The following is a 13599-nucleotide window of genomic DNA, read 5'->3' as shown; positions in this document are numbered from 1 at the left end:
GGCTCAGAAACATTGCACAGCAGCGATGAGAGGAGGCTGCGAGCAGAGTTTGTGCACCGGATGCAGAACAGCTGGGCCTTGGGCCTCAGAATGACGGCCCACAGTCGCCTTGCCTGCTGCTCTTGCTTCTGCAGGGACAGGTCAGCGTGGGAAGAGCTGTGCCGAAACGGTTTGCTCAAGCTCATAGTAAATACTAGGCTTTTTAAAAAGTTGATTGTACAGGGTGTACTATTGTACAGGATACACATTCAGAAGAAATAGCGAGCAGGCATTGTATGAATGAGATACGGGAGAAGTGATGTAAATTATGTGGGGACGATTCAGTTGTGAGTGCTGCAAAGACCCTTCCTCCCTTTCTCTCTTTTTGGCTCATTCCTTCTGGGTCTGTGAGGGTGGGCCTGGACTGACCTTACGATTTGTTGCTGGGCGGCAATGTTTCGTTTCTGATAAGCTGTGCTTCTTGGGGTTTTAATTTGCTGCTGTTTGGACTAGTGTTGGGCTGAAATCTGTCCTCCGACTTTTGTCTCTCATGATACAATTGTCTCCGGGCCATTCGGCACTTGCTCCTTGCAGACATTGTTCATGCATTCATTGAACATGTGAGTGCAGCACAGCTCAGACTCTGTCACAATCCACACAAGTTCAAATGAACCCTTGTAGAAGCCCCCCTCCCCTAACGTGGAAATTTCCTCTGTAGATTTTCTTATGAATGTGTATAGGATGGAAGGAGGCCTGGTCTCTCCCCTCACCCCCAGCCACATACGCACACACCTGTACACACATTAATTGAGCATGCAAGGAGCATTAAAAAGGAGCGGCTATTGCATTGATCAACAGATAGAACAGATTTCAAAGTGCAAACTACTTCTGCTAGCCCAAGAGATGGATTTGTTCTTGGCAGTGTTATGTTGGTAATGTTGCTGGAAGACCTACGGTATACGAAAGTATATATGTGTCAGAGAATTGGAAATCTTCAAGTGTGAATTTCAGTTCTGTCTTTTAAAAGGTAATTTAAGCTGCCAAGTATCGTTTTGAACAAGATGCTGCTGGGGCCTTCCGTCTGTGACTTGTGTTCTGAAAACCCACGTATCTTGACAGGTGCGTCAAATGTCTTTTCTGTAGCTGTCAACCTCCAGGCCTGCTGCGCGAGTTTCAGTACATCTGCTCTACTCGCAGCAGCATATTCTGTATGACAGAACCTCCCAAGAAGCGCGAGGTTTATTTTAATGAGTATGTTAATACCTAGGAGAAATCAGGCTGGATTATAATATTTTATTAGATTGCCTTGAAAAGGCAAAGGAGAAGACGGAAAAAAGCTGGAAAGCTACCACCTCACCTTTCTGTCTAGGGTGCAAGCAACTGGGGCTGTGATGGTTAGGCCCAAACTTAACATTGTTTTCACCCTTGCGGAAAGTGGCAGCATGAGAAGAAGGTGCTGTACTCATTTTGCCCAAGGATGCATCTTCCTAAAATATGTTAGCTATGTATGGGTCTTTCTTCATTCCTGCATTGAACAATATAGAAACAAGAAGGTGGGCTACGCTGAGAAGTCTCACCCCTAGTGTTGCCCAATCCTTACCTGACATTCGCTCATACAGCATGAACATCTGTAGTGATGGGCCTTTGTGCTTATGTACATGTGGAGGCTTCCCTGGAATCTCACCCCTGAACGATCAGGTTATATTTAATTCCTGAGGGATGGCTCAGTTGGTAGAGCATGAAACTCTTAATCTCAGGGTTGTGGGTTCGAGACCCACGGGCAAAAAAAATCCTGCATTTCAGGGGATTGGACTTGATGATCCTGCTGATCCCTTCCAACTCTACTATTCTATGATTCTAGGGGATGCCGTCATGTGTGTAACTAAATGTGTGAAGGCCCCCTTGCTTCAGATATTTGTGTTGTGTGCACAGATGTCGAGGGAAGAGTTTGCAGTGTTGGAACAAGGTATTCTGCATGGCCTATCTCCTCCTTAACTGTTCAACAATGGAGCCAAGAAAAAGGCTGAATAAGGCTAATGGCTTAAATCCCAAATAAGCTTCTACCAGCAGGAATTTTACCAATGTGAAGATCTGGCCACAGAATTCTACCAGTGGAAGAGGGTGTGTGATTTTGTCAGTCTCCCCTACAGCCCTTTTGCGCCTCAAAAATCAGAAAGTTTAAGTTTGTTCAATTATAGTTGACTGGGAGGCGTTGCACTACATGCTCACTTCCCCCAAAGCCTGGGCTTTTCGAGAGATGGAAAGTGATGGAAATATGGTAAGGCCTGGGTAACACTTGCTTTGACGCAATGTCATCTAGCATAAACAGAACGTCTGGAAGCACCCATGAATTTTGAAGATGTTCCATCAGCCCTCTTTACCCACACATTCTCATTCACTTCATTGCCAGTAAGTGGCTACTGGTGTTTTCCTCTGTAAAGTATTGCAAATCTGGTGTTGCTTCTGAGGAAATCAGTGAGCCTGCACGTGGTAAACATCTCTTTGGTAGTGTCCTTCATCTTCCGGTAAGGTTGCATAAGGTGTTTAATATCCTTTCATGAGACAAATCGGTCAAAAGTAGGACAGGCGGTTCCTACAATTGGGAAAGGATCTGGTTTGTGGCCTATGTAGGGGCGTGGAAGTGGAGCCTGGTGTGTTGGTGCCAATGACAGCTCACTTCTAGGGTAGGGTAGGGGCTGGTTTTGGCAGTGCCATGTTCTCTGACCTCAGTCCTCCCTTGAACTTTGAGGACGATGATCAGGAGAAGGTGCCCCTCAGAGAGTTGACATTCCACACTGCAGGACCTTCTTGGTCAGAAGATAAGTTGGCTTTCCAAACTCACCAGGTTTCTATTGCATTCCCCATCACCCCCACACAGTAGGAGCCAACTTCTGCAGAATCAGAAGTTCAGTTCCTCAAACTTGGGTCCCCAGCATAGCTGTCAACTTTTCCCTTTTCTTGTGAGGAACCAATTCGGAATAAGGGAATTTCCCTTTAAAAAAGGGAAACGTTGACAGCTTTGGTCCCCAGCTGTTGTTGGACTACAGCTCCCATCATCCCTAGCTAGCAAGACCAGTATTCAGGGATGGTGGGAGTTGTAGTCCAACAACATCCACGGACCCAAGTTTGAGAAACCCTGCTTTAAAAATACAGCCACCTCGTCGCCACCAATGGCAAGACCAAACCAGCCAGCTTTGGAAAGGCACCTGCAAGAGCTCTCAATTTAGGTGGTCCTCACCAGAGTGTTCTGTCTAGGGTCCTGGCAGGCTTTGCCTTGTGGGATGTGGCCCTTCCTAGCTGAATGTGATCTACCATTACCAAGAAATGCTTCTGCTGATGTCAGCTTTCCCCTGTCAACCTCAAACCAGGACCAGACAAAGAAAGGCATCTTATTTGCTGTTTTAGCATGCTTGACATATTCTTTCTGTAAACTGCTTTATTTAAAATCAAGTGGCATATAATCTTTATGAAATAAAAATAATAATGTTTTGTGTAAATAAACTTTTTAAAAATAATAATACCACCATGTTAATTTTATATGCAAAAAGAAAAGATGAACTGAAATATTTGATTAGGGGGCAGATTTGATAATGCATAATGTCATGGGTTCTGGGATGGGGGGAGGAGCACCTCAGATCCCATAGCATCCATATTCCCAGCAATGACCACAAACGACACAGGATGGACCCATAAAACAGTACATGTTTTATTTCCCTTCGGTTTACAGCACTAATGAAAATAGTACTCGGTATGTAATGAATCAACAGAAGTGTAAACTAGGCGCATGATCCCCTTCTTGGCTTCCAGAATCAATCAACAATAGCCCTTTGCTATAAGACTTATGCCTTACCAATCTGGCCTTTGCATATGTCTTTTCCAGGATTCTTTCATCACCCTTGCCTGCCTGAGTTGGTTGGAAAAGAGTCACGGCTACAGCATGCACCTTGAGAACTGCAGCCATTGCACCTAGTTATCCCCTAGGTAAGTACGGGTGCTTGGCTCCCTGCAAATCACTCTGTCCCTCCAGGGTCTCTCTTTTCCTTCCTCCTATCCAGCCTCCTTCCCATAGTGCTCTCCACCCCCCTCCGCTCCTTAGAAAAAACTGTGTGAGTCGATTAGACTGGGAGATAACAATCAGCCCAAAGTCATCCAGTGAGCTTCATGGCTAAGTGCAGATTTGAACCCAGAGCTCCCCAGCCCTAGTCTAAAACTCTAAACACTACACAATGCTTTCCCTCCCTCCCTCTTTACTAATTCATCCCCATTAATAACTGGGTGTTTTTTTAAAAAAAATGGTCTTAGTATGGGGGTACGGATATGAGGATTGTTATGATGAATTCTCGCACTTGAGAATTCTTGCACGGGTCTGATACAGAACAACATCAGATGTTTCATATGGGCCTTGATCACCTGGAGACTGACTGAATTGTCCTTGGCGTTACGCACAATAGTACAAGAGGGCTTTTCATTAAAATAAAAAAGCAGGGAAAGAGTCCTTCCAAATGAAAACCGGTATTGTAATTATACATAATCTGTGAATATGTGAATTCTGCTGCTGCTACTAGCAGACAATAGCGTAAAACCGTACATTAGCATAGCCATATGCCAGCCATTATTTTTCTTCTCTAGATGCAAAATCTGCCCTTGCATATAGTCCCTAGTTTTGAAATGTTAGCTGAATATACTGCAATAAGCCTGTCAAGGGGGAAAGACCACAGTTTGTAATAGCCTGTTTGTGTCACGTGTGTTCGTGAGCCCGGCCTCTGTTGTCTCTGGGTGGCTTCTGCCGCTGCTTGACTGATGTCATACATTTGAGAAGCACATTTTTCAAATGCCAGCTTTTAGGTCTTCTGAATCTCAAGCAATAAACCCAGCGACACAATGTACAAAATCTGGAAAAAAAGTCTTAAGGGGGATTAAAAAAGGCAGAGAAATTTATTCCTCTTATAAAAGAGCCATAACCAACGGGAATGATGTTCTGAGAAGGTGGGACCATTTTGACTGGAATTCTATGAAATATTTATTTGCATGGCAGTCTTCAGTTATTTAAGTGGCAATTGTTCGTAATTGACAATATAGATTGCAAGCAATGACCTCTCGTGACTAGCTCATGAATAAATGTGTTGAGGATGCGGCTGCATTTATTGTTAAGCATTTATTTTGGCGTTACAGAAATATGTACCCAAACCATGTTTGCCTATTGAATTAATCTCCCATAAATAGTGTGGGTGCATCAGGAGCTAATGTAGCATTAAACAGATCTATAACATTCAAGGAGAATTTTCCAGTAAGGTCAGAAATATATTCAGCTGTTTTTTCCAGATTTCAGCAGCTCTCAATTTTGTGTGTCACATACAGGACAGGGAGAGTTAAGACCTGCTTAAAAGAAAATTGGCATGCCGTAGAAAGAAAGGATCTTGACCTTATATAGCCAGGCAGGTACGTTTCAGATGTTTGTTTTTCCTTTTAACTAACACTTCAGCCTTAAGGGACTGCAGCAGTGGCCGTAGCCAGCTGTTCTATCCCTCCCTAATTTCCCCCCTTGGGGAGATGCTGGCATTGAATACGAAGCAGAAGACCCTCTCACATTCTAGGCACCGAAAAAGGAAAAAAGTGAACCAATCCACCTTTTTATTCTTTCTCTCCTTCCATCTTACATATTTAATGCAGTTTAAGCTTCCCTTGTTTCAAAATTTTCTATTTCATTTCATTAAAAAAAACCCCACTAATTCTCACAGACTCGGTCTAGAATAATACCAGTCTTATTCATGCAGTGAAACGTGTTATTGATCTTAACAACAAAACTCAAGAACCAAGACCAAAAGCATCAGTGCCTGTTTAGAGGTGTTGAAGTATAGTGTTTTTAATTTAATTCAATGTTGTTGCTTTAAAAGCTTATTTGGATTTGCAGAATTAAAAATTGGACCGTTAAGATGTGCCTGTCTTAACCTCCATGATGCCAGGAATCAAGATGTCACAGATGCTGTAGCTAAGGAAAGCCTCTGAGGATAAAAACAAAAAATCCTATCCTGACAATAACAAAAAATGAAAGGAATAAGCATGCCCACCCTCTCCATCTTAGCATAAGATGTGCATATACAGGGCACTGCATTTTATTTAGAATTGGTACTGTACTTGCATTCTGATGAGACACTCCTTGTTTCATTTCCTGCCTTTGGTGCTGAGTATGTATGTGTATTACTTAAGCCATCTTAGCATTATTTAGGTCACTAGATTTAAGAGCAGTCTCCATAGTCTTTCACTGCCTGATGTGTAGAGCGATGCAGGGTAGCAGCAAAACATTTTCTAATAGGCACTCATCTTATGAGCTCTTAAGGATGGAGCATTTTGTAACGTAATCTGTACAGCAAAATAGCTTCCGTTTATGCCTTGCAGATATATTTAGCTCTAACCTTGCTTGTGGTTAAGCAGGCAGCAACACAGAAGCAGACAGCTGATTCTGCAGCCAGACCCTCTGCGCGCTTGCGATTTTGTCAATACGCTCAGCTTTTCGATAATCCGGTGCAGAATGAGAGTTTAAAGCAATGATGATTTCGTCTGTTACATGCTTGGCAATTACGTGCTTAACAACAACAAAAAGCAAATTACACGGGTTAAGAAAAAGACAGCAATAGGGATACATATCTAGGACCTAATACGTACTATATGAAATCTTCTTCCGTCAATAAGATATTTCTGCAGATATTCTTTCCATCCCTCCCTCCAGCGAGTGAAAGGAATCTTCTGCTTTTCTCGGTAGATGGAGACAGCCACTCTGCAGACAGGTTTTGGGTGTTTTTTTTGCTACAGAATCTGAAATACTTGAGATTGTATCATTGAAGAACATGGAGCTTGACTGAGCAGTGCAGAGTAACGATTCGTCTTGCATCATCAGTTGATGACATTTTTTTCTTTGTTCCCTCCCACCCAGTTGCTCTAAGATTCAGCAGCCGATTTGCAATATCACTTAAACAACATTAATCAGATACTGCATTTAAGGTGAGCGGTTCCTTGCCTCCCGTTTAACCAGATCTGTGCTGCTGTAGTGTGTGCATCATGCTGCTGCTGCGAGCCTAAAATGGCAGGCAGGATTAATGTTGCTTGTGCTGTCTGCATGCTGTGGATACAGAATTCATTATGCCATGCCTAGTATTTCTAATGGGAGTATGTAAATGGTCTGTGTGCCATATCATGTCGTAGTGAAGACTTGAGCTTCCTGATGGGCATAACTATTTAAGCAGCCACCTTTAGCATTCAATTTCATTTTCAGTGTAGTGGGTTGTTGGTTTATCGTCACATTCTAAACCAGCATTAGCTCTATTTTATTTTTTAAAAATTTGGATTTATTTATTTTTTAGCGAACTCTGCTTCCAGGTGGGGTCAGTCTTATTCCTCTTGCCTTTACTGCTATTTAAATAATAGATGTTGTATTGTTAATTAATGGCAATATCAAATTTAAAGCCCTTGGAAGTGACATATTTATTATGCAGGCACGTCCAATCTATTTTTAACTCTTACGCAGTCTGCGTGTGTTGTGCAGTGGGCTTTGGCTGCCGAGTTTTTCCTTTTCAACAGGGATAGCACTAGGCTGATTTTCAACAAATGTGACAAGTGGCCTTTGCAGTGGTCAGCTTTGAACCCTCAAAAGGGAAAGGGGGGGTGAGCAGGAAGCCCTTTGCTGCAGCTTATTAAAAAAAACCACCCACCACCTTGGATGAGGGCATCTCCTCCCTCCCTGACAGACGCACACACTTCTGTCCTCCCCATTGATAAGTTCAGCTATCTTGATCACAGTCCATTCAAGCAAGCTGCTTTTTGAAAAGAGCTACTTATTTTATTTTTTTGAGACGTCTAAGATTTCAGCGTCTCTCCCTCACTTTGTATACAAATGGCTGGGTGCAATGGCGTGCTAAGACTTCATTAAGACATATACACAGGTAGGTGGAGATTTGCATGCTTTTACCTATTCTCGTTCCATGATGCAAGGAAATTAAATAGAACAGAGATCTATTAAACCAGGTTATCTCCCCCCCCCCCGAAAGGATCTACTTCTAAATGTTGTGACTTTGCATGGGTTTCCCTATTTAAAAGCATACATCTATTTTGAAATTAGAAATACCCCATCTACTAGATAATCGGGGCGTGGCACCGCTTATGCAGCAAAGGCGTTTTTTAAAAGCTTATCGTCCAAAGGATTTTGATCCCAGTTATGAACATGATTAAGCTGTTTGCTAAGATACAAAACTGTAAGTAGTGGACAGAGCTGTGAAATTTTTAAAAAATATTTTAATTTTGCCTTAGGAAGCGGTCTGTCAACGTTTGCTATAAACATTTGTCTTATCGTTTATCTTATAAATATTGCGGAAATAAAGTAAGGACGTATTTCATTATAGTCTTTATTTTCTTTTAAGATGTCAAAAGAGAGAAACACCTAAAGATGTCCTTTTTCATCTGGAACTCAATATTAATTGTTGAGTCTGGCTTATTTCAAAGGGTTAACAAATTAAAACCAGCCATGTATCGATATGCTAACCTGTGAGTTAATTTTTAAATCATCATGGTGTGACACTGGATATATTTTGGGACATAGGTATTTCATGTTAACCTTGGGCCAAAACCAGTTTCCTTGGCAACCAAATCCTGTTAAAGGATGCAGTAGCAGAGATGCAAAGACAGTTATTATTGTTTAATTCCACAATGCAAATTATGATCTCATATTGCATTTCTGGGTAGCTATAATGCATTAAATGATAGGAGGTTTGCATGTAGCAGTAACCTTTCTCTCATCTTGCATTGACTGTTTCAAGCAATGCAACTGTCTTTCTCACAAAAACAACCACACAGGATGAAGTAGTGCATCTTAGTGAGACACACGCAGGACATGTATGTGTTCTTAAAATAGTTAATTTCATCTCAGTATTGAACGAACATGGCTGAAATTGTAAGCAGCTGAAAATTGTAATTATGTTTAAATCTCTTTTCTCCATCGTTACATTCAGCAGTAATTAGAGACTTTTTAGTAGGCAGAACCTAAAAGAATCAGTCAGTTTAACCAACGTCGTGAGATGACAAAGAAGGAGAGGGGAGAGGGGATAATTTAATATGTGATTTACTGTAACACTAATGCAAGTTCAAATTTATAATATTTCATGAAAAGCAGCTCACGTATAATAGGAGCTGTAAAAACCAAACCTAGGATAAAAGGTATTGTTAATCGTTGCTACACATTTAATATAGCTTCTTGAAAACATGGATTCTTTCCTTCAAACTGAAGCACATCTCACTGCAAAGCTATTTTTCTGCATGGTAGCCATTTTCTTTTCATGTCCTTGACTTCGATACTACTAAAGCTGGTGTATCGATCGCGATCAACAACAACAGATTCACTGGGTTAATAGAAATACTAAAAGTATAATTCTATTGGACGTTTACATTACTGCAAATCGCAAAGCAATCTTAAAGGTACAATGTTAATTTTCTCTTCTTTCTGAAGATTACCTATTCACTAAAGAAAAATATAATACATCTATTCTAGAGGATGGCTGATAACAGCTGTTTTAGAACGACATAATAGAACAACATTAAATCCAAAATAACGATATTTGATAAATTTCCTAAAGCTAGATTTTCCCATTCTGTTTTTATTAAGTTGCTTCTAAAACAAATTCATTTGAACGGTATTTTTCAGTACAGGGGTTCATGATTTCATTATCTGTAAGTGATTAATTTTGATTACTTATTTTGGGGGATAACTTTTACACATCAGTTCTTTGATGCTTGCATTAACATAATTTATTTCATGCATGGACTTTAAAAAAGTAATTTACTGCCAAGCATATTATTATATGTCCATTTATTTTAAGCTTTTGCACAGGAGAGGATGTGAATGATGGTTTACAAAGTATTGCTCTTGGAATTCCCTCTTGCTTCAGTCTACTATGTTTCAGGATGGTGGGTTTTGATTCCTCTCTTGCATCAAAGGAGTATTTTCTCTCTCGTTCTCACTCACTCACCCTCACTCGCTCACTCATTTTATGAAGGCTAAATTCACACTGCCTTTTTGAGGAAAATAATCAGAAGTTTTCTGCCAGCAATTCCTATGCCAAAAGAGTTGGGTTATTTGCATGGTAGTTGGTGGTGCCTTGTGTTTTGTTTAATGATAAAAGTGCTCCCTCGTTTGAATATTTAGCATGAATGCTGACTGGCTGTTACAGTGAGGAAAATGCTGTCTTTTGCTATGAGATTTGGAACATACCAACACGTACCCAAAAGACTTACCGGCCATCCTTTCCTCCGTTTCAGCCATTTTGGCACACAAAAATGAACAACGCTTCATGGGCTATAGGAATGCATTATTTTCCTCTAAATGGCCATGGGGAGTACACTGGATTTCCAAATGGCCATGGGAATGTATTACAGCAATTGTGGACTGGCTGTTTACACAGTGGTCTTTAGGGATCAACCTCAAATGGCTAAACAGAAAAGCAGTGCCCTTCCAAACGGCCGCTGAAATAAATTGAGATGACTGTGGGAGACTGAACCACCATCTGTACGAAACATCAGACAGACCCCCATCAGTCTCCACAAAGAACGTGTGTGTATGTGTGCTTACAGCTATTTCCCTTTCTTCTATAATCAGTAAGGTACTAAGAATTCATATAGCACTTGGGTGTCACAGGTATTATCTTAGTAGTCCATGCCCAGCATTGTTTTCCAGCAGTACAGATTTCAGGTGGGTAGTGGGAAGGCTGAGGTTGAGAGAGATGTCTTGCATGAAGTCATTAGTTCAGCTTGGAGTCCTTGAACTTCCCATATCTATCTATGGGAGACAGCCAACTGGGTCCATCTATGAGTGGAATGGACTTGCAGAACTTTACTTTTCTGTCTTCCTCCTGGCAGCTCCCCATATCCCGCCCCCGCCCCCCATATGCTCAGGAGGGTTGGGGACCCTCTGGAGCAAGTTGGGGTGGTGCTGCTGCAAAGGGGAGGAGAGGAAGGAGACATGCTCTTGCCTGATGTTAGATCATTTCACCCATATAGCTATAGTGGTTTGCTTGCAATCCAGCAAAGTGCTTCATAGTTCTCAGAACATAAACAATGCAAATACGTGTTCTTCCAAATGGCTTTTGAAATGAAGTGGGATGGGCTGGTGATGGTGATGATGTTTAGTATATTGTGCAATCTGTATTTTGTATCCTATATCCTTCAGCTCCATAAAAATCCACAGAGTTTCTGAATCACCATAGCAGTACATTCAGGATTGCTTCGGCTCCTGCTAAATTCCCTGTAGGCTTTAGTGCCTGGCATGTCAATAAAATGTTCCGATGCATTCTCATGTATTTGTAAAGATGTTTCCTGCAGGTGATTTTTCAGTATCTCCACCCTCAATGCACTTCAAAAGCCATTCAGATCTCTAATATATGCTCTCCAATGTTTGGTTAAATGCTTTTAAAGATAGTAATATCAACCCTAAGTCGGGTTTCAGGAAAAGGACACGGTTTTGTCTGGTTCAGCTCCTGCCATACATGCCTTGTTTTGGATTGAATAAATTACTGAGGGGAAGCGAAATCTGGATGGGAGTAGATCATAGAATCATTTTGAGCTCAGTGGGAAAACATGAACCTGTGATACTCTGTAGGAAAGAGTAAAGCACAGGGAAAAGCCATGCATATGAAACGACGGGGAAGGAACTCATGTTTGGGCAACGGAAGAGGCAGAGGGCAGGAAAATGAATGACGTGTCTACTTTCTGGAAGGTTGGGAAAAGGACGTTTGCTAACGGTTGGCTCCAAGTCGAAAACTACAGAGGCAGGATGAGTGTAAGAAAGGATATAAACAATGTAAATTTGAAGATCATGTTTGCCTGGGTTCTATAGCTGTTCTCTGCAGGTCTGGAAAATCCTGTTCACGTGTAATTCTGTCTCTAAAATGTTTTGCATGTTCCTGTCTCTTCTGCTCTCATGAAAACAAGACCACAGTGGATGCATATATTCAAGATCAAATTAGGTTGTCTATTTATTGCATTGCTAAAAAAGTAAGAAGAAATGTATCACCTTAAGGGGGGGGCATTTTAAAATGGGTGTGTGTACATTTATCTGCATAGATAGAAATTTAGAAAGAATAATTTAAAATTGGTTTTTGCTTGGTTTCTATCTCTGTTTTAATGATGATGCATTTTATGGATATTTGTGTGTGTGTTTTATTTGTGAATTTTAACTTATATTTGTGCACCACTTGGAGAGCTCTAAATAAGAAACAGAAATGCATATCTCCACAATGGGGGAAACTAGATGGCCTGTGTCTGCTGTCAGGTCCTAACTGCTGGTGGATAACTTCTAGGTTTCTGCTATCCCTTCTTATTGTTTCATAAACAGGATTTAGATTTGCCAGCCTTTAAGATAAGGGTCCTAGCCTTCAGCTAGACCACTGTCTCCTGGCAGCTCTTCAAATAGAGGACTGTCCTCTGCAAAATAGGGCACACGACCACCCATGTATCTAAATAACCATACACATTATTTTTTTTTTACACGCCCCCTTTTTGGTGGTACATTTCTTCTTCCTTTCTTTAGCAAGTTAAGCAAACGTTCATGCTGGAATTACTTGCCATTTCCAAAAATTATTTTGTCACAGATGCAGACCATATGGTTTTAAATGGGGGTGGGTGGTTAGTCTGGGTCTCACTACCCTTCCTGAAACCTGGGAACCATCAGCATGCAAAGTATGCAAAGCAGATGCTTTATTACCGAGACACGACCCTTCACAGCCACAGCCCTTCCCCGCCCATCATATCCTCCATTGATTGATTAATCTGCATAAATTTCTATGCGAGAAAAACCAAATCCCTCTAAACAAATGCAGGCAACTGCTATTTTTAGTTAGATTTTAATCCTGTGCTTCTCCAGAGAGGCCCAGGCAACATGTTGAAGATGCATGGAAGCACATGCCTCATAGGATCGCACCCTATTGCCTCTTTTGCATCCACCCGTGCCTTCTTAACCCTTCTCCTCCTGACTGAGTGCCACAGCAGATGGCAAGGACACACAAGGTTTTGCTACAGGAAATTTTCTTGCTACAGGAAAATTCCATACTAGGAATCACTAGGAAAGACATTGAAAATAAAACTGCCGCTATCGTAAGTGCCGCAAATCATAATAGAAATGTATTATGGAGCATGTAATCATGAGGACTGCTGCAGCTTGTTCTCTTAGCAAGAAGCTCTCCTTTTCTATTATGCCCGAGTCTGGATCTGTATTGACTTCCAGTATTTTATTTTATTTTTGTATGAAATTTAGGTTGCTGACATTGACCTATAAACCTTGGGCAGTCTGGGCAGTTAGGCTGCAATCCTGTACCCACTTTCCTGCGATTAAGGAGTACTGAGCATAGTGGGGCTTACTTATGGGAAAGCATGCATAGGATTGTGCTGTTAATGTGTCATCCTGATTCAAGTTCTGATTTGGGCAACTCCATCCTTTTTTCGCCTAGATTTCTTCTTCAGGCTCCAGCCCTATGGTTGCCGGCTGTTTCGGATACAGTTGTTGGTAAGTGAGATAACGTTGCCACGTGACCAATTTATATCCACTTGACTTTGACAACTCAGCTACGATCCGTCTACAACTAG

General features: G+C 41.4%; 1 protein-coding gene across 8 annotated transcripts in view; it reads left to right on the top strand.

The window, feature by feature from the left end:
* Positions 1–65: 65 nt before the first annotated feature.
* Positions 66–13599, top strand: part of ZBTB38 (zinc finger and BTB domain containing 38) — a 30666-nt gene continuing 17132 nt past the window's right edge. For 2 of the 8 annotated variants that reach the window (XR_014511856.1, XM_083442583.1), the window contains exons 1-5: positions 66–186; positions 1007–1098; positions 3860–5418; positions 5891–6978; positions 13464–13519. The gene's annotated coding sequence lies outside the window, so the exon portion shown is untranslated. Of the gene's footprint in view, positions 187–1006; positions 1099–3859; positions 5419–5890; positions 6979–7006; positions 7917–9672; positions 13520–13599 lie in introns of those variants that run through there. The other 6 variants (XR_014511857.1, XM_083442586.1, XM_083442584.1 and 3 more) reach the window with 5 other exon arrangements.

The sequence above is a fragment of the Podarcis tiliguerta genome (assembly GCF_965153285.1).
Source record: "Podarcis tiliguerta genome assembly, chromosome: 5".
NCBI classification, from domain to species: domain Eukaryota; kingdom Metazoa; phylum Chordata; class Lepidosauria; order Squamata; family Lacertidae; genus Podarcis; species Podarcis tiliguerta.
This window is presented reverse-complemented; position numbering and strand designations above follow the sequence as displayed.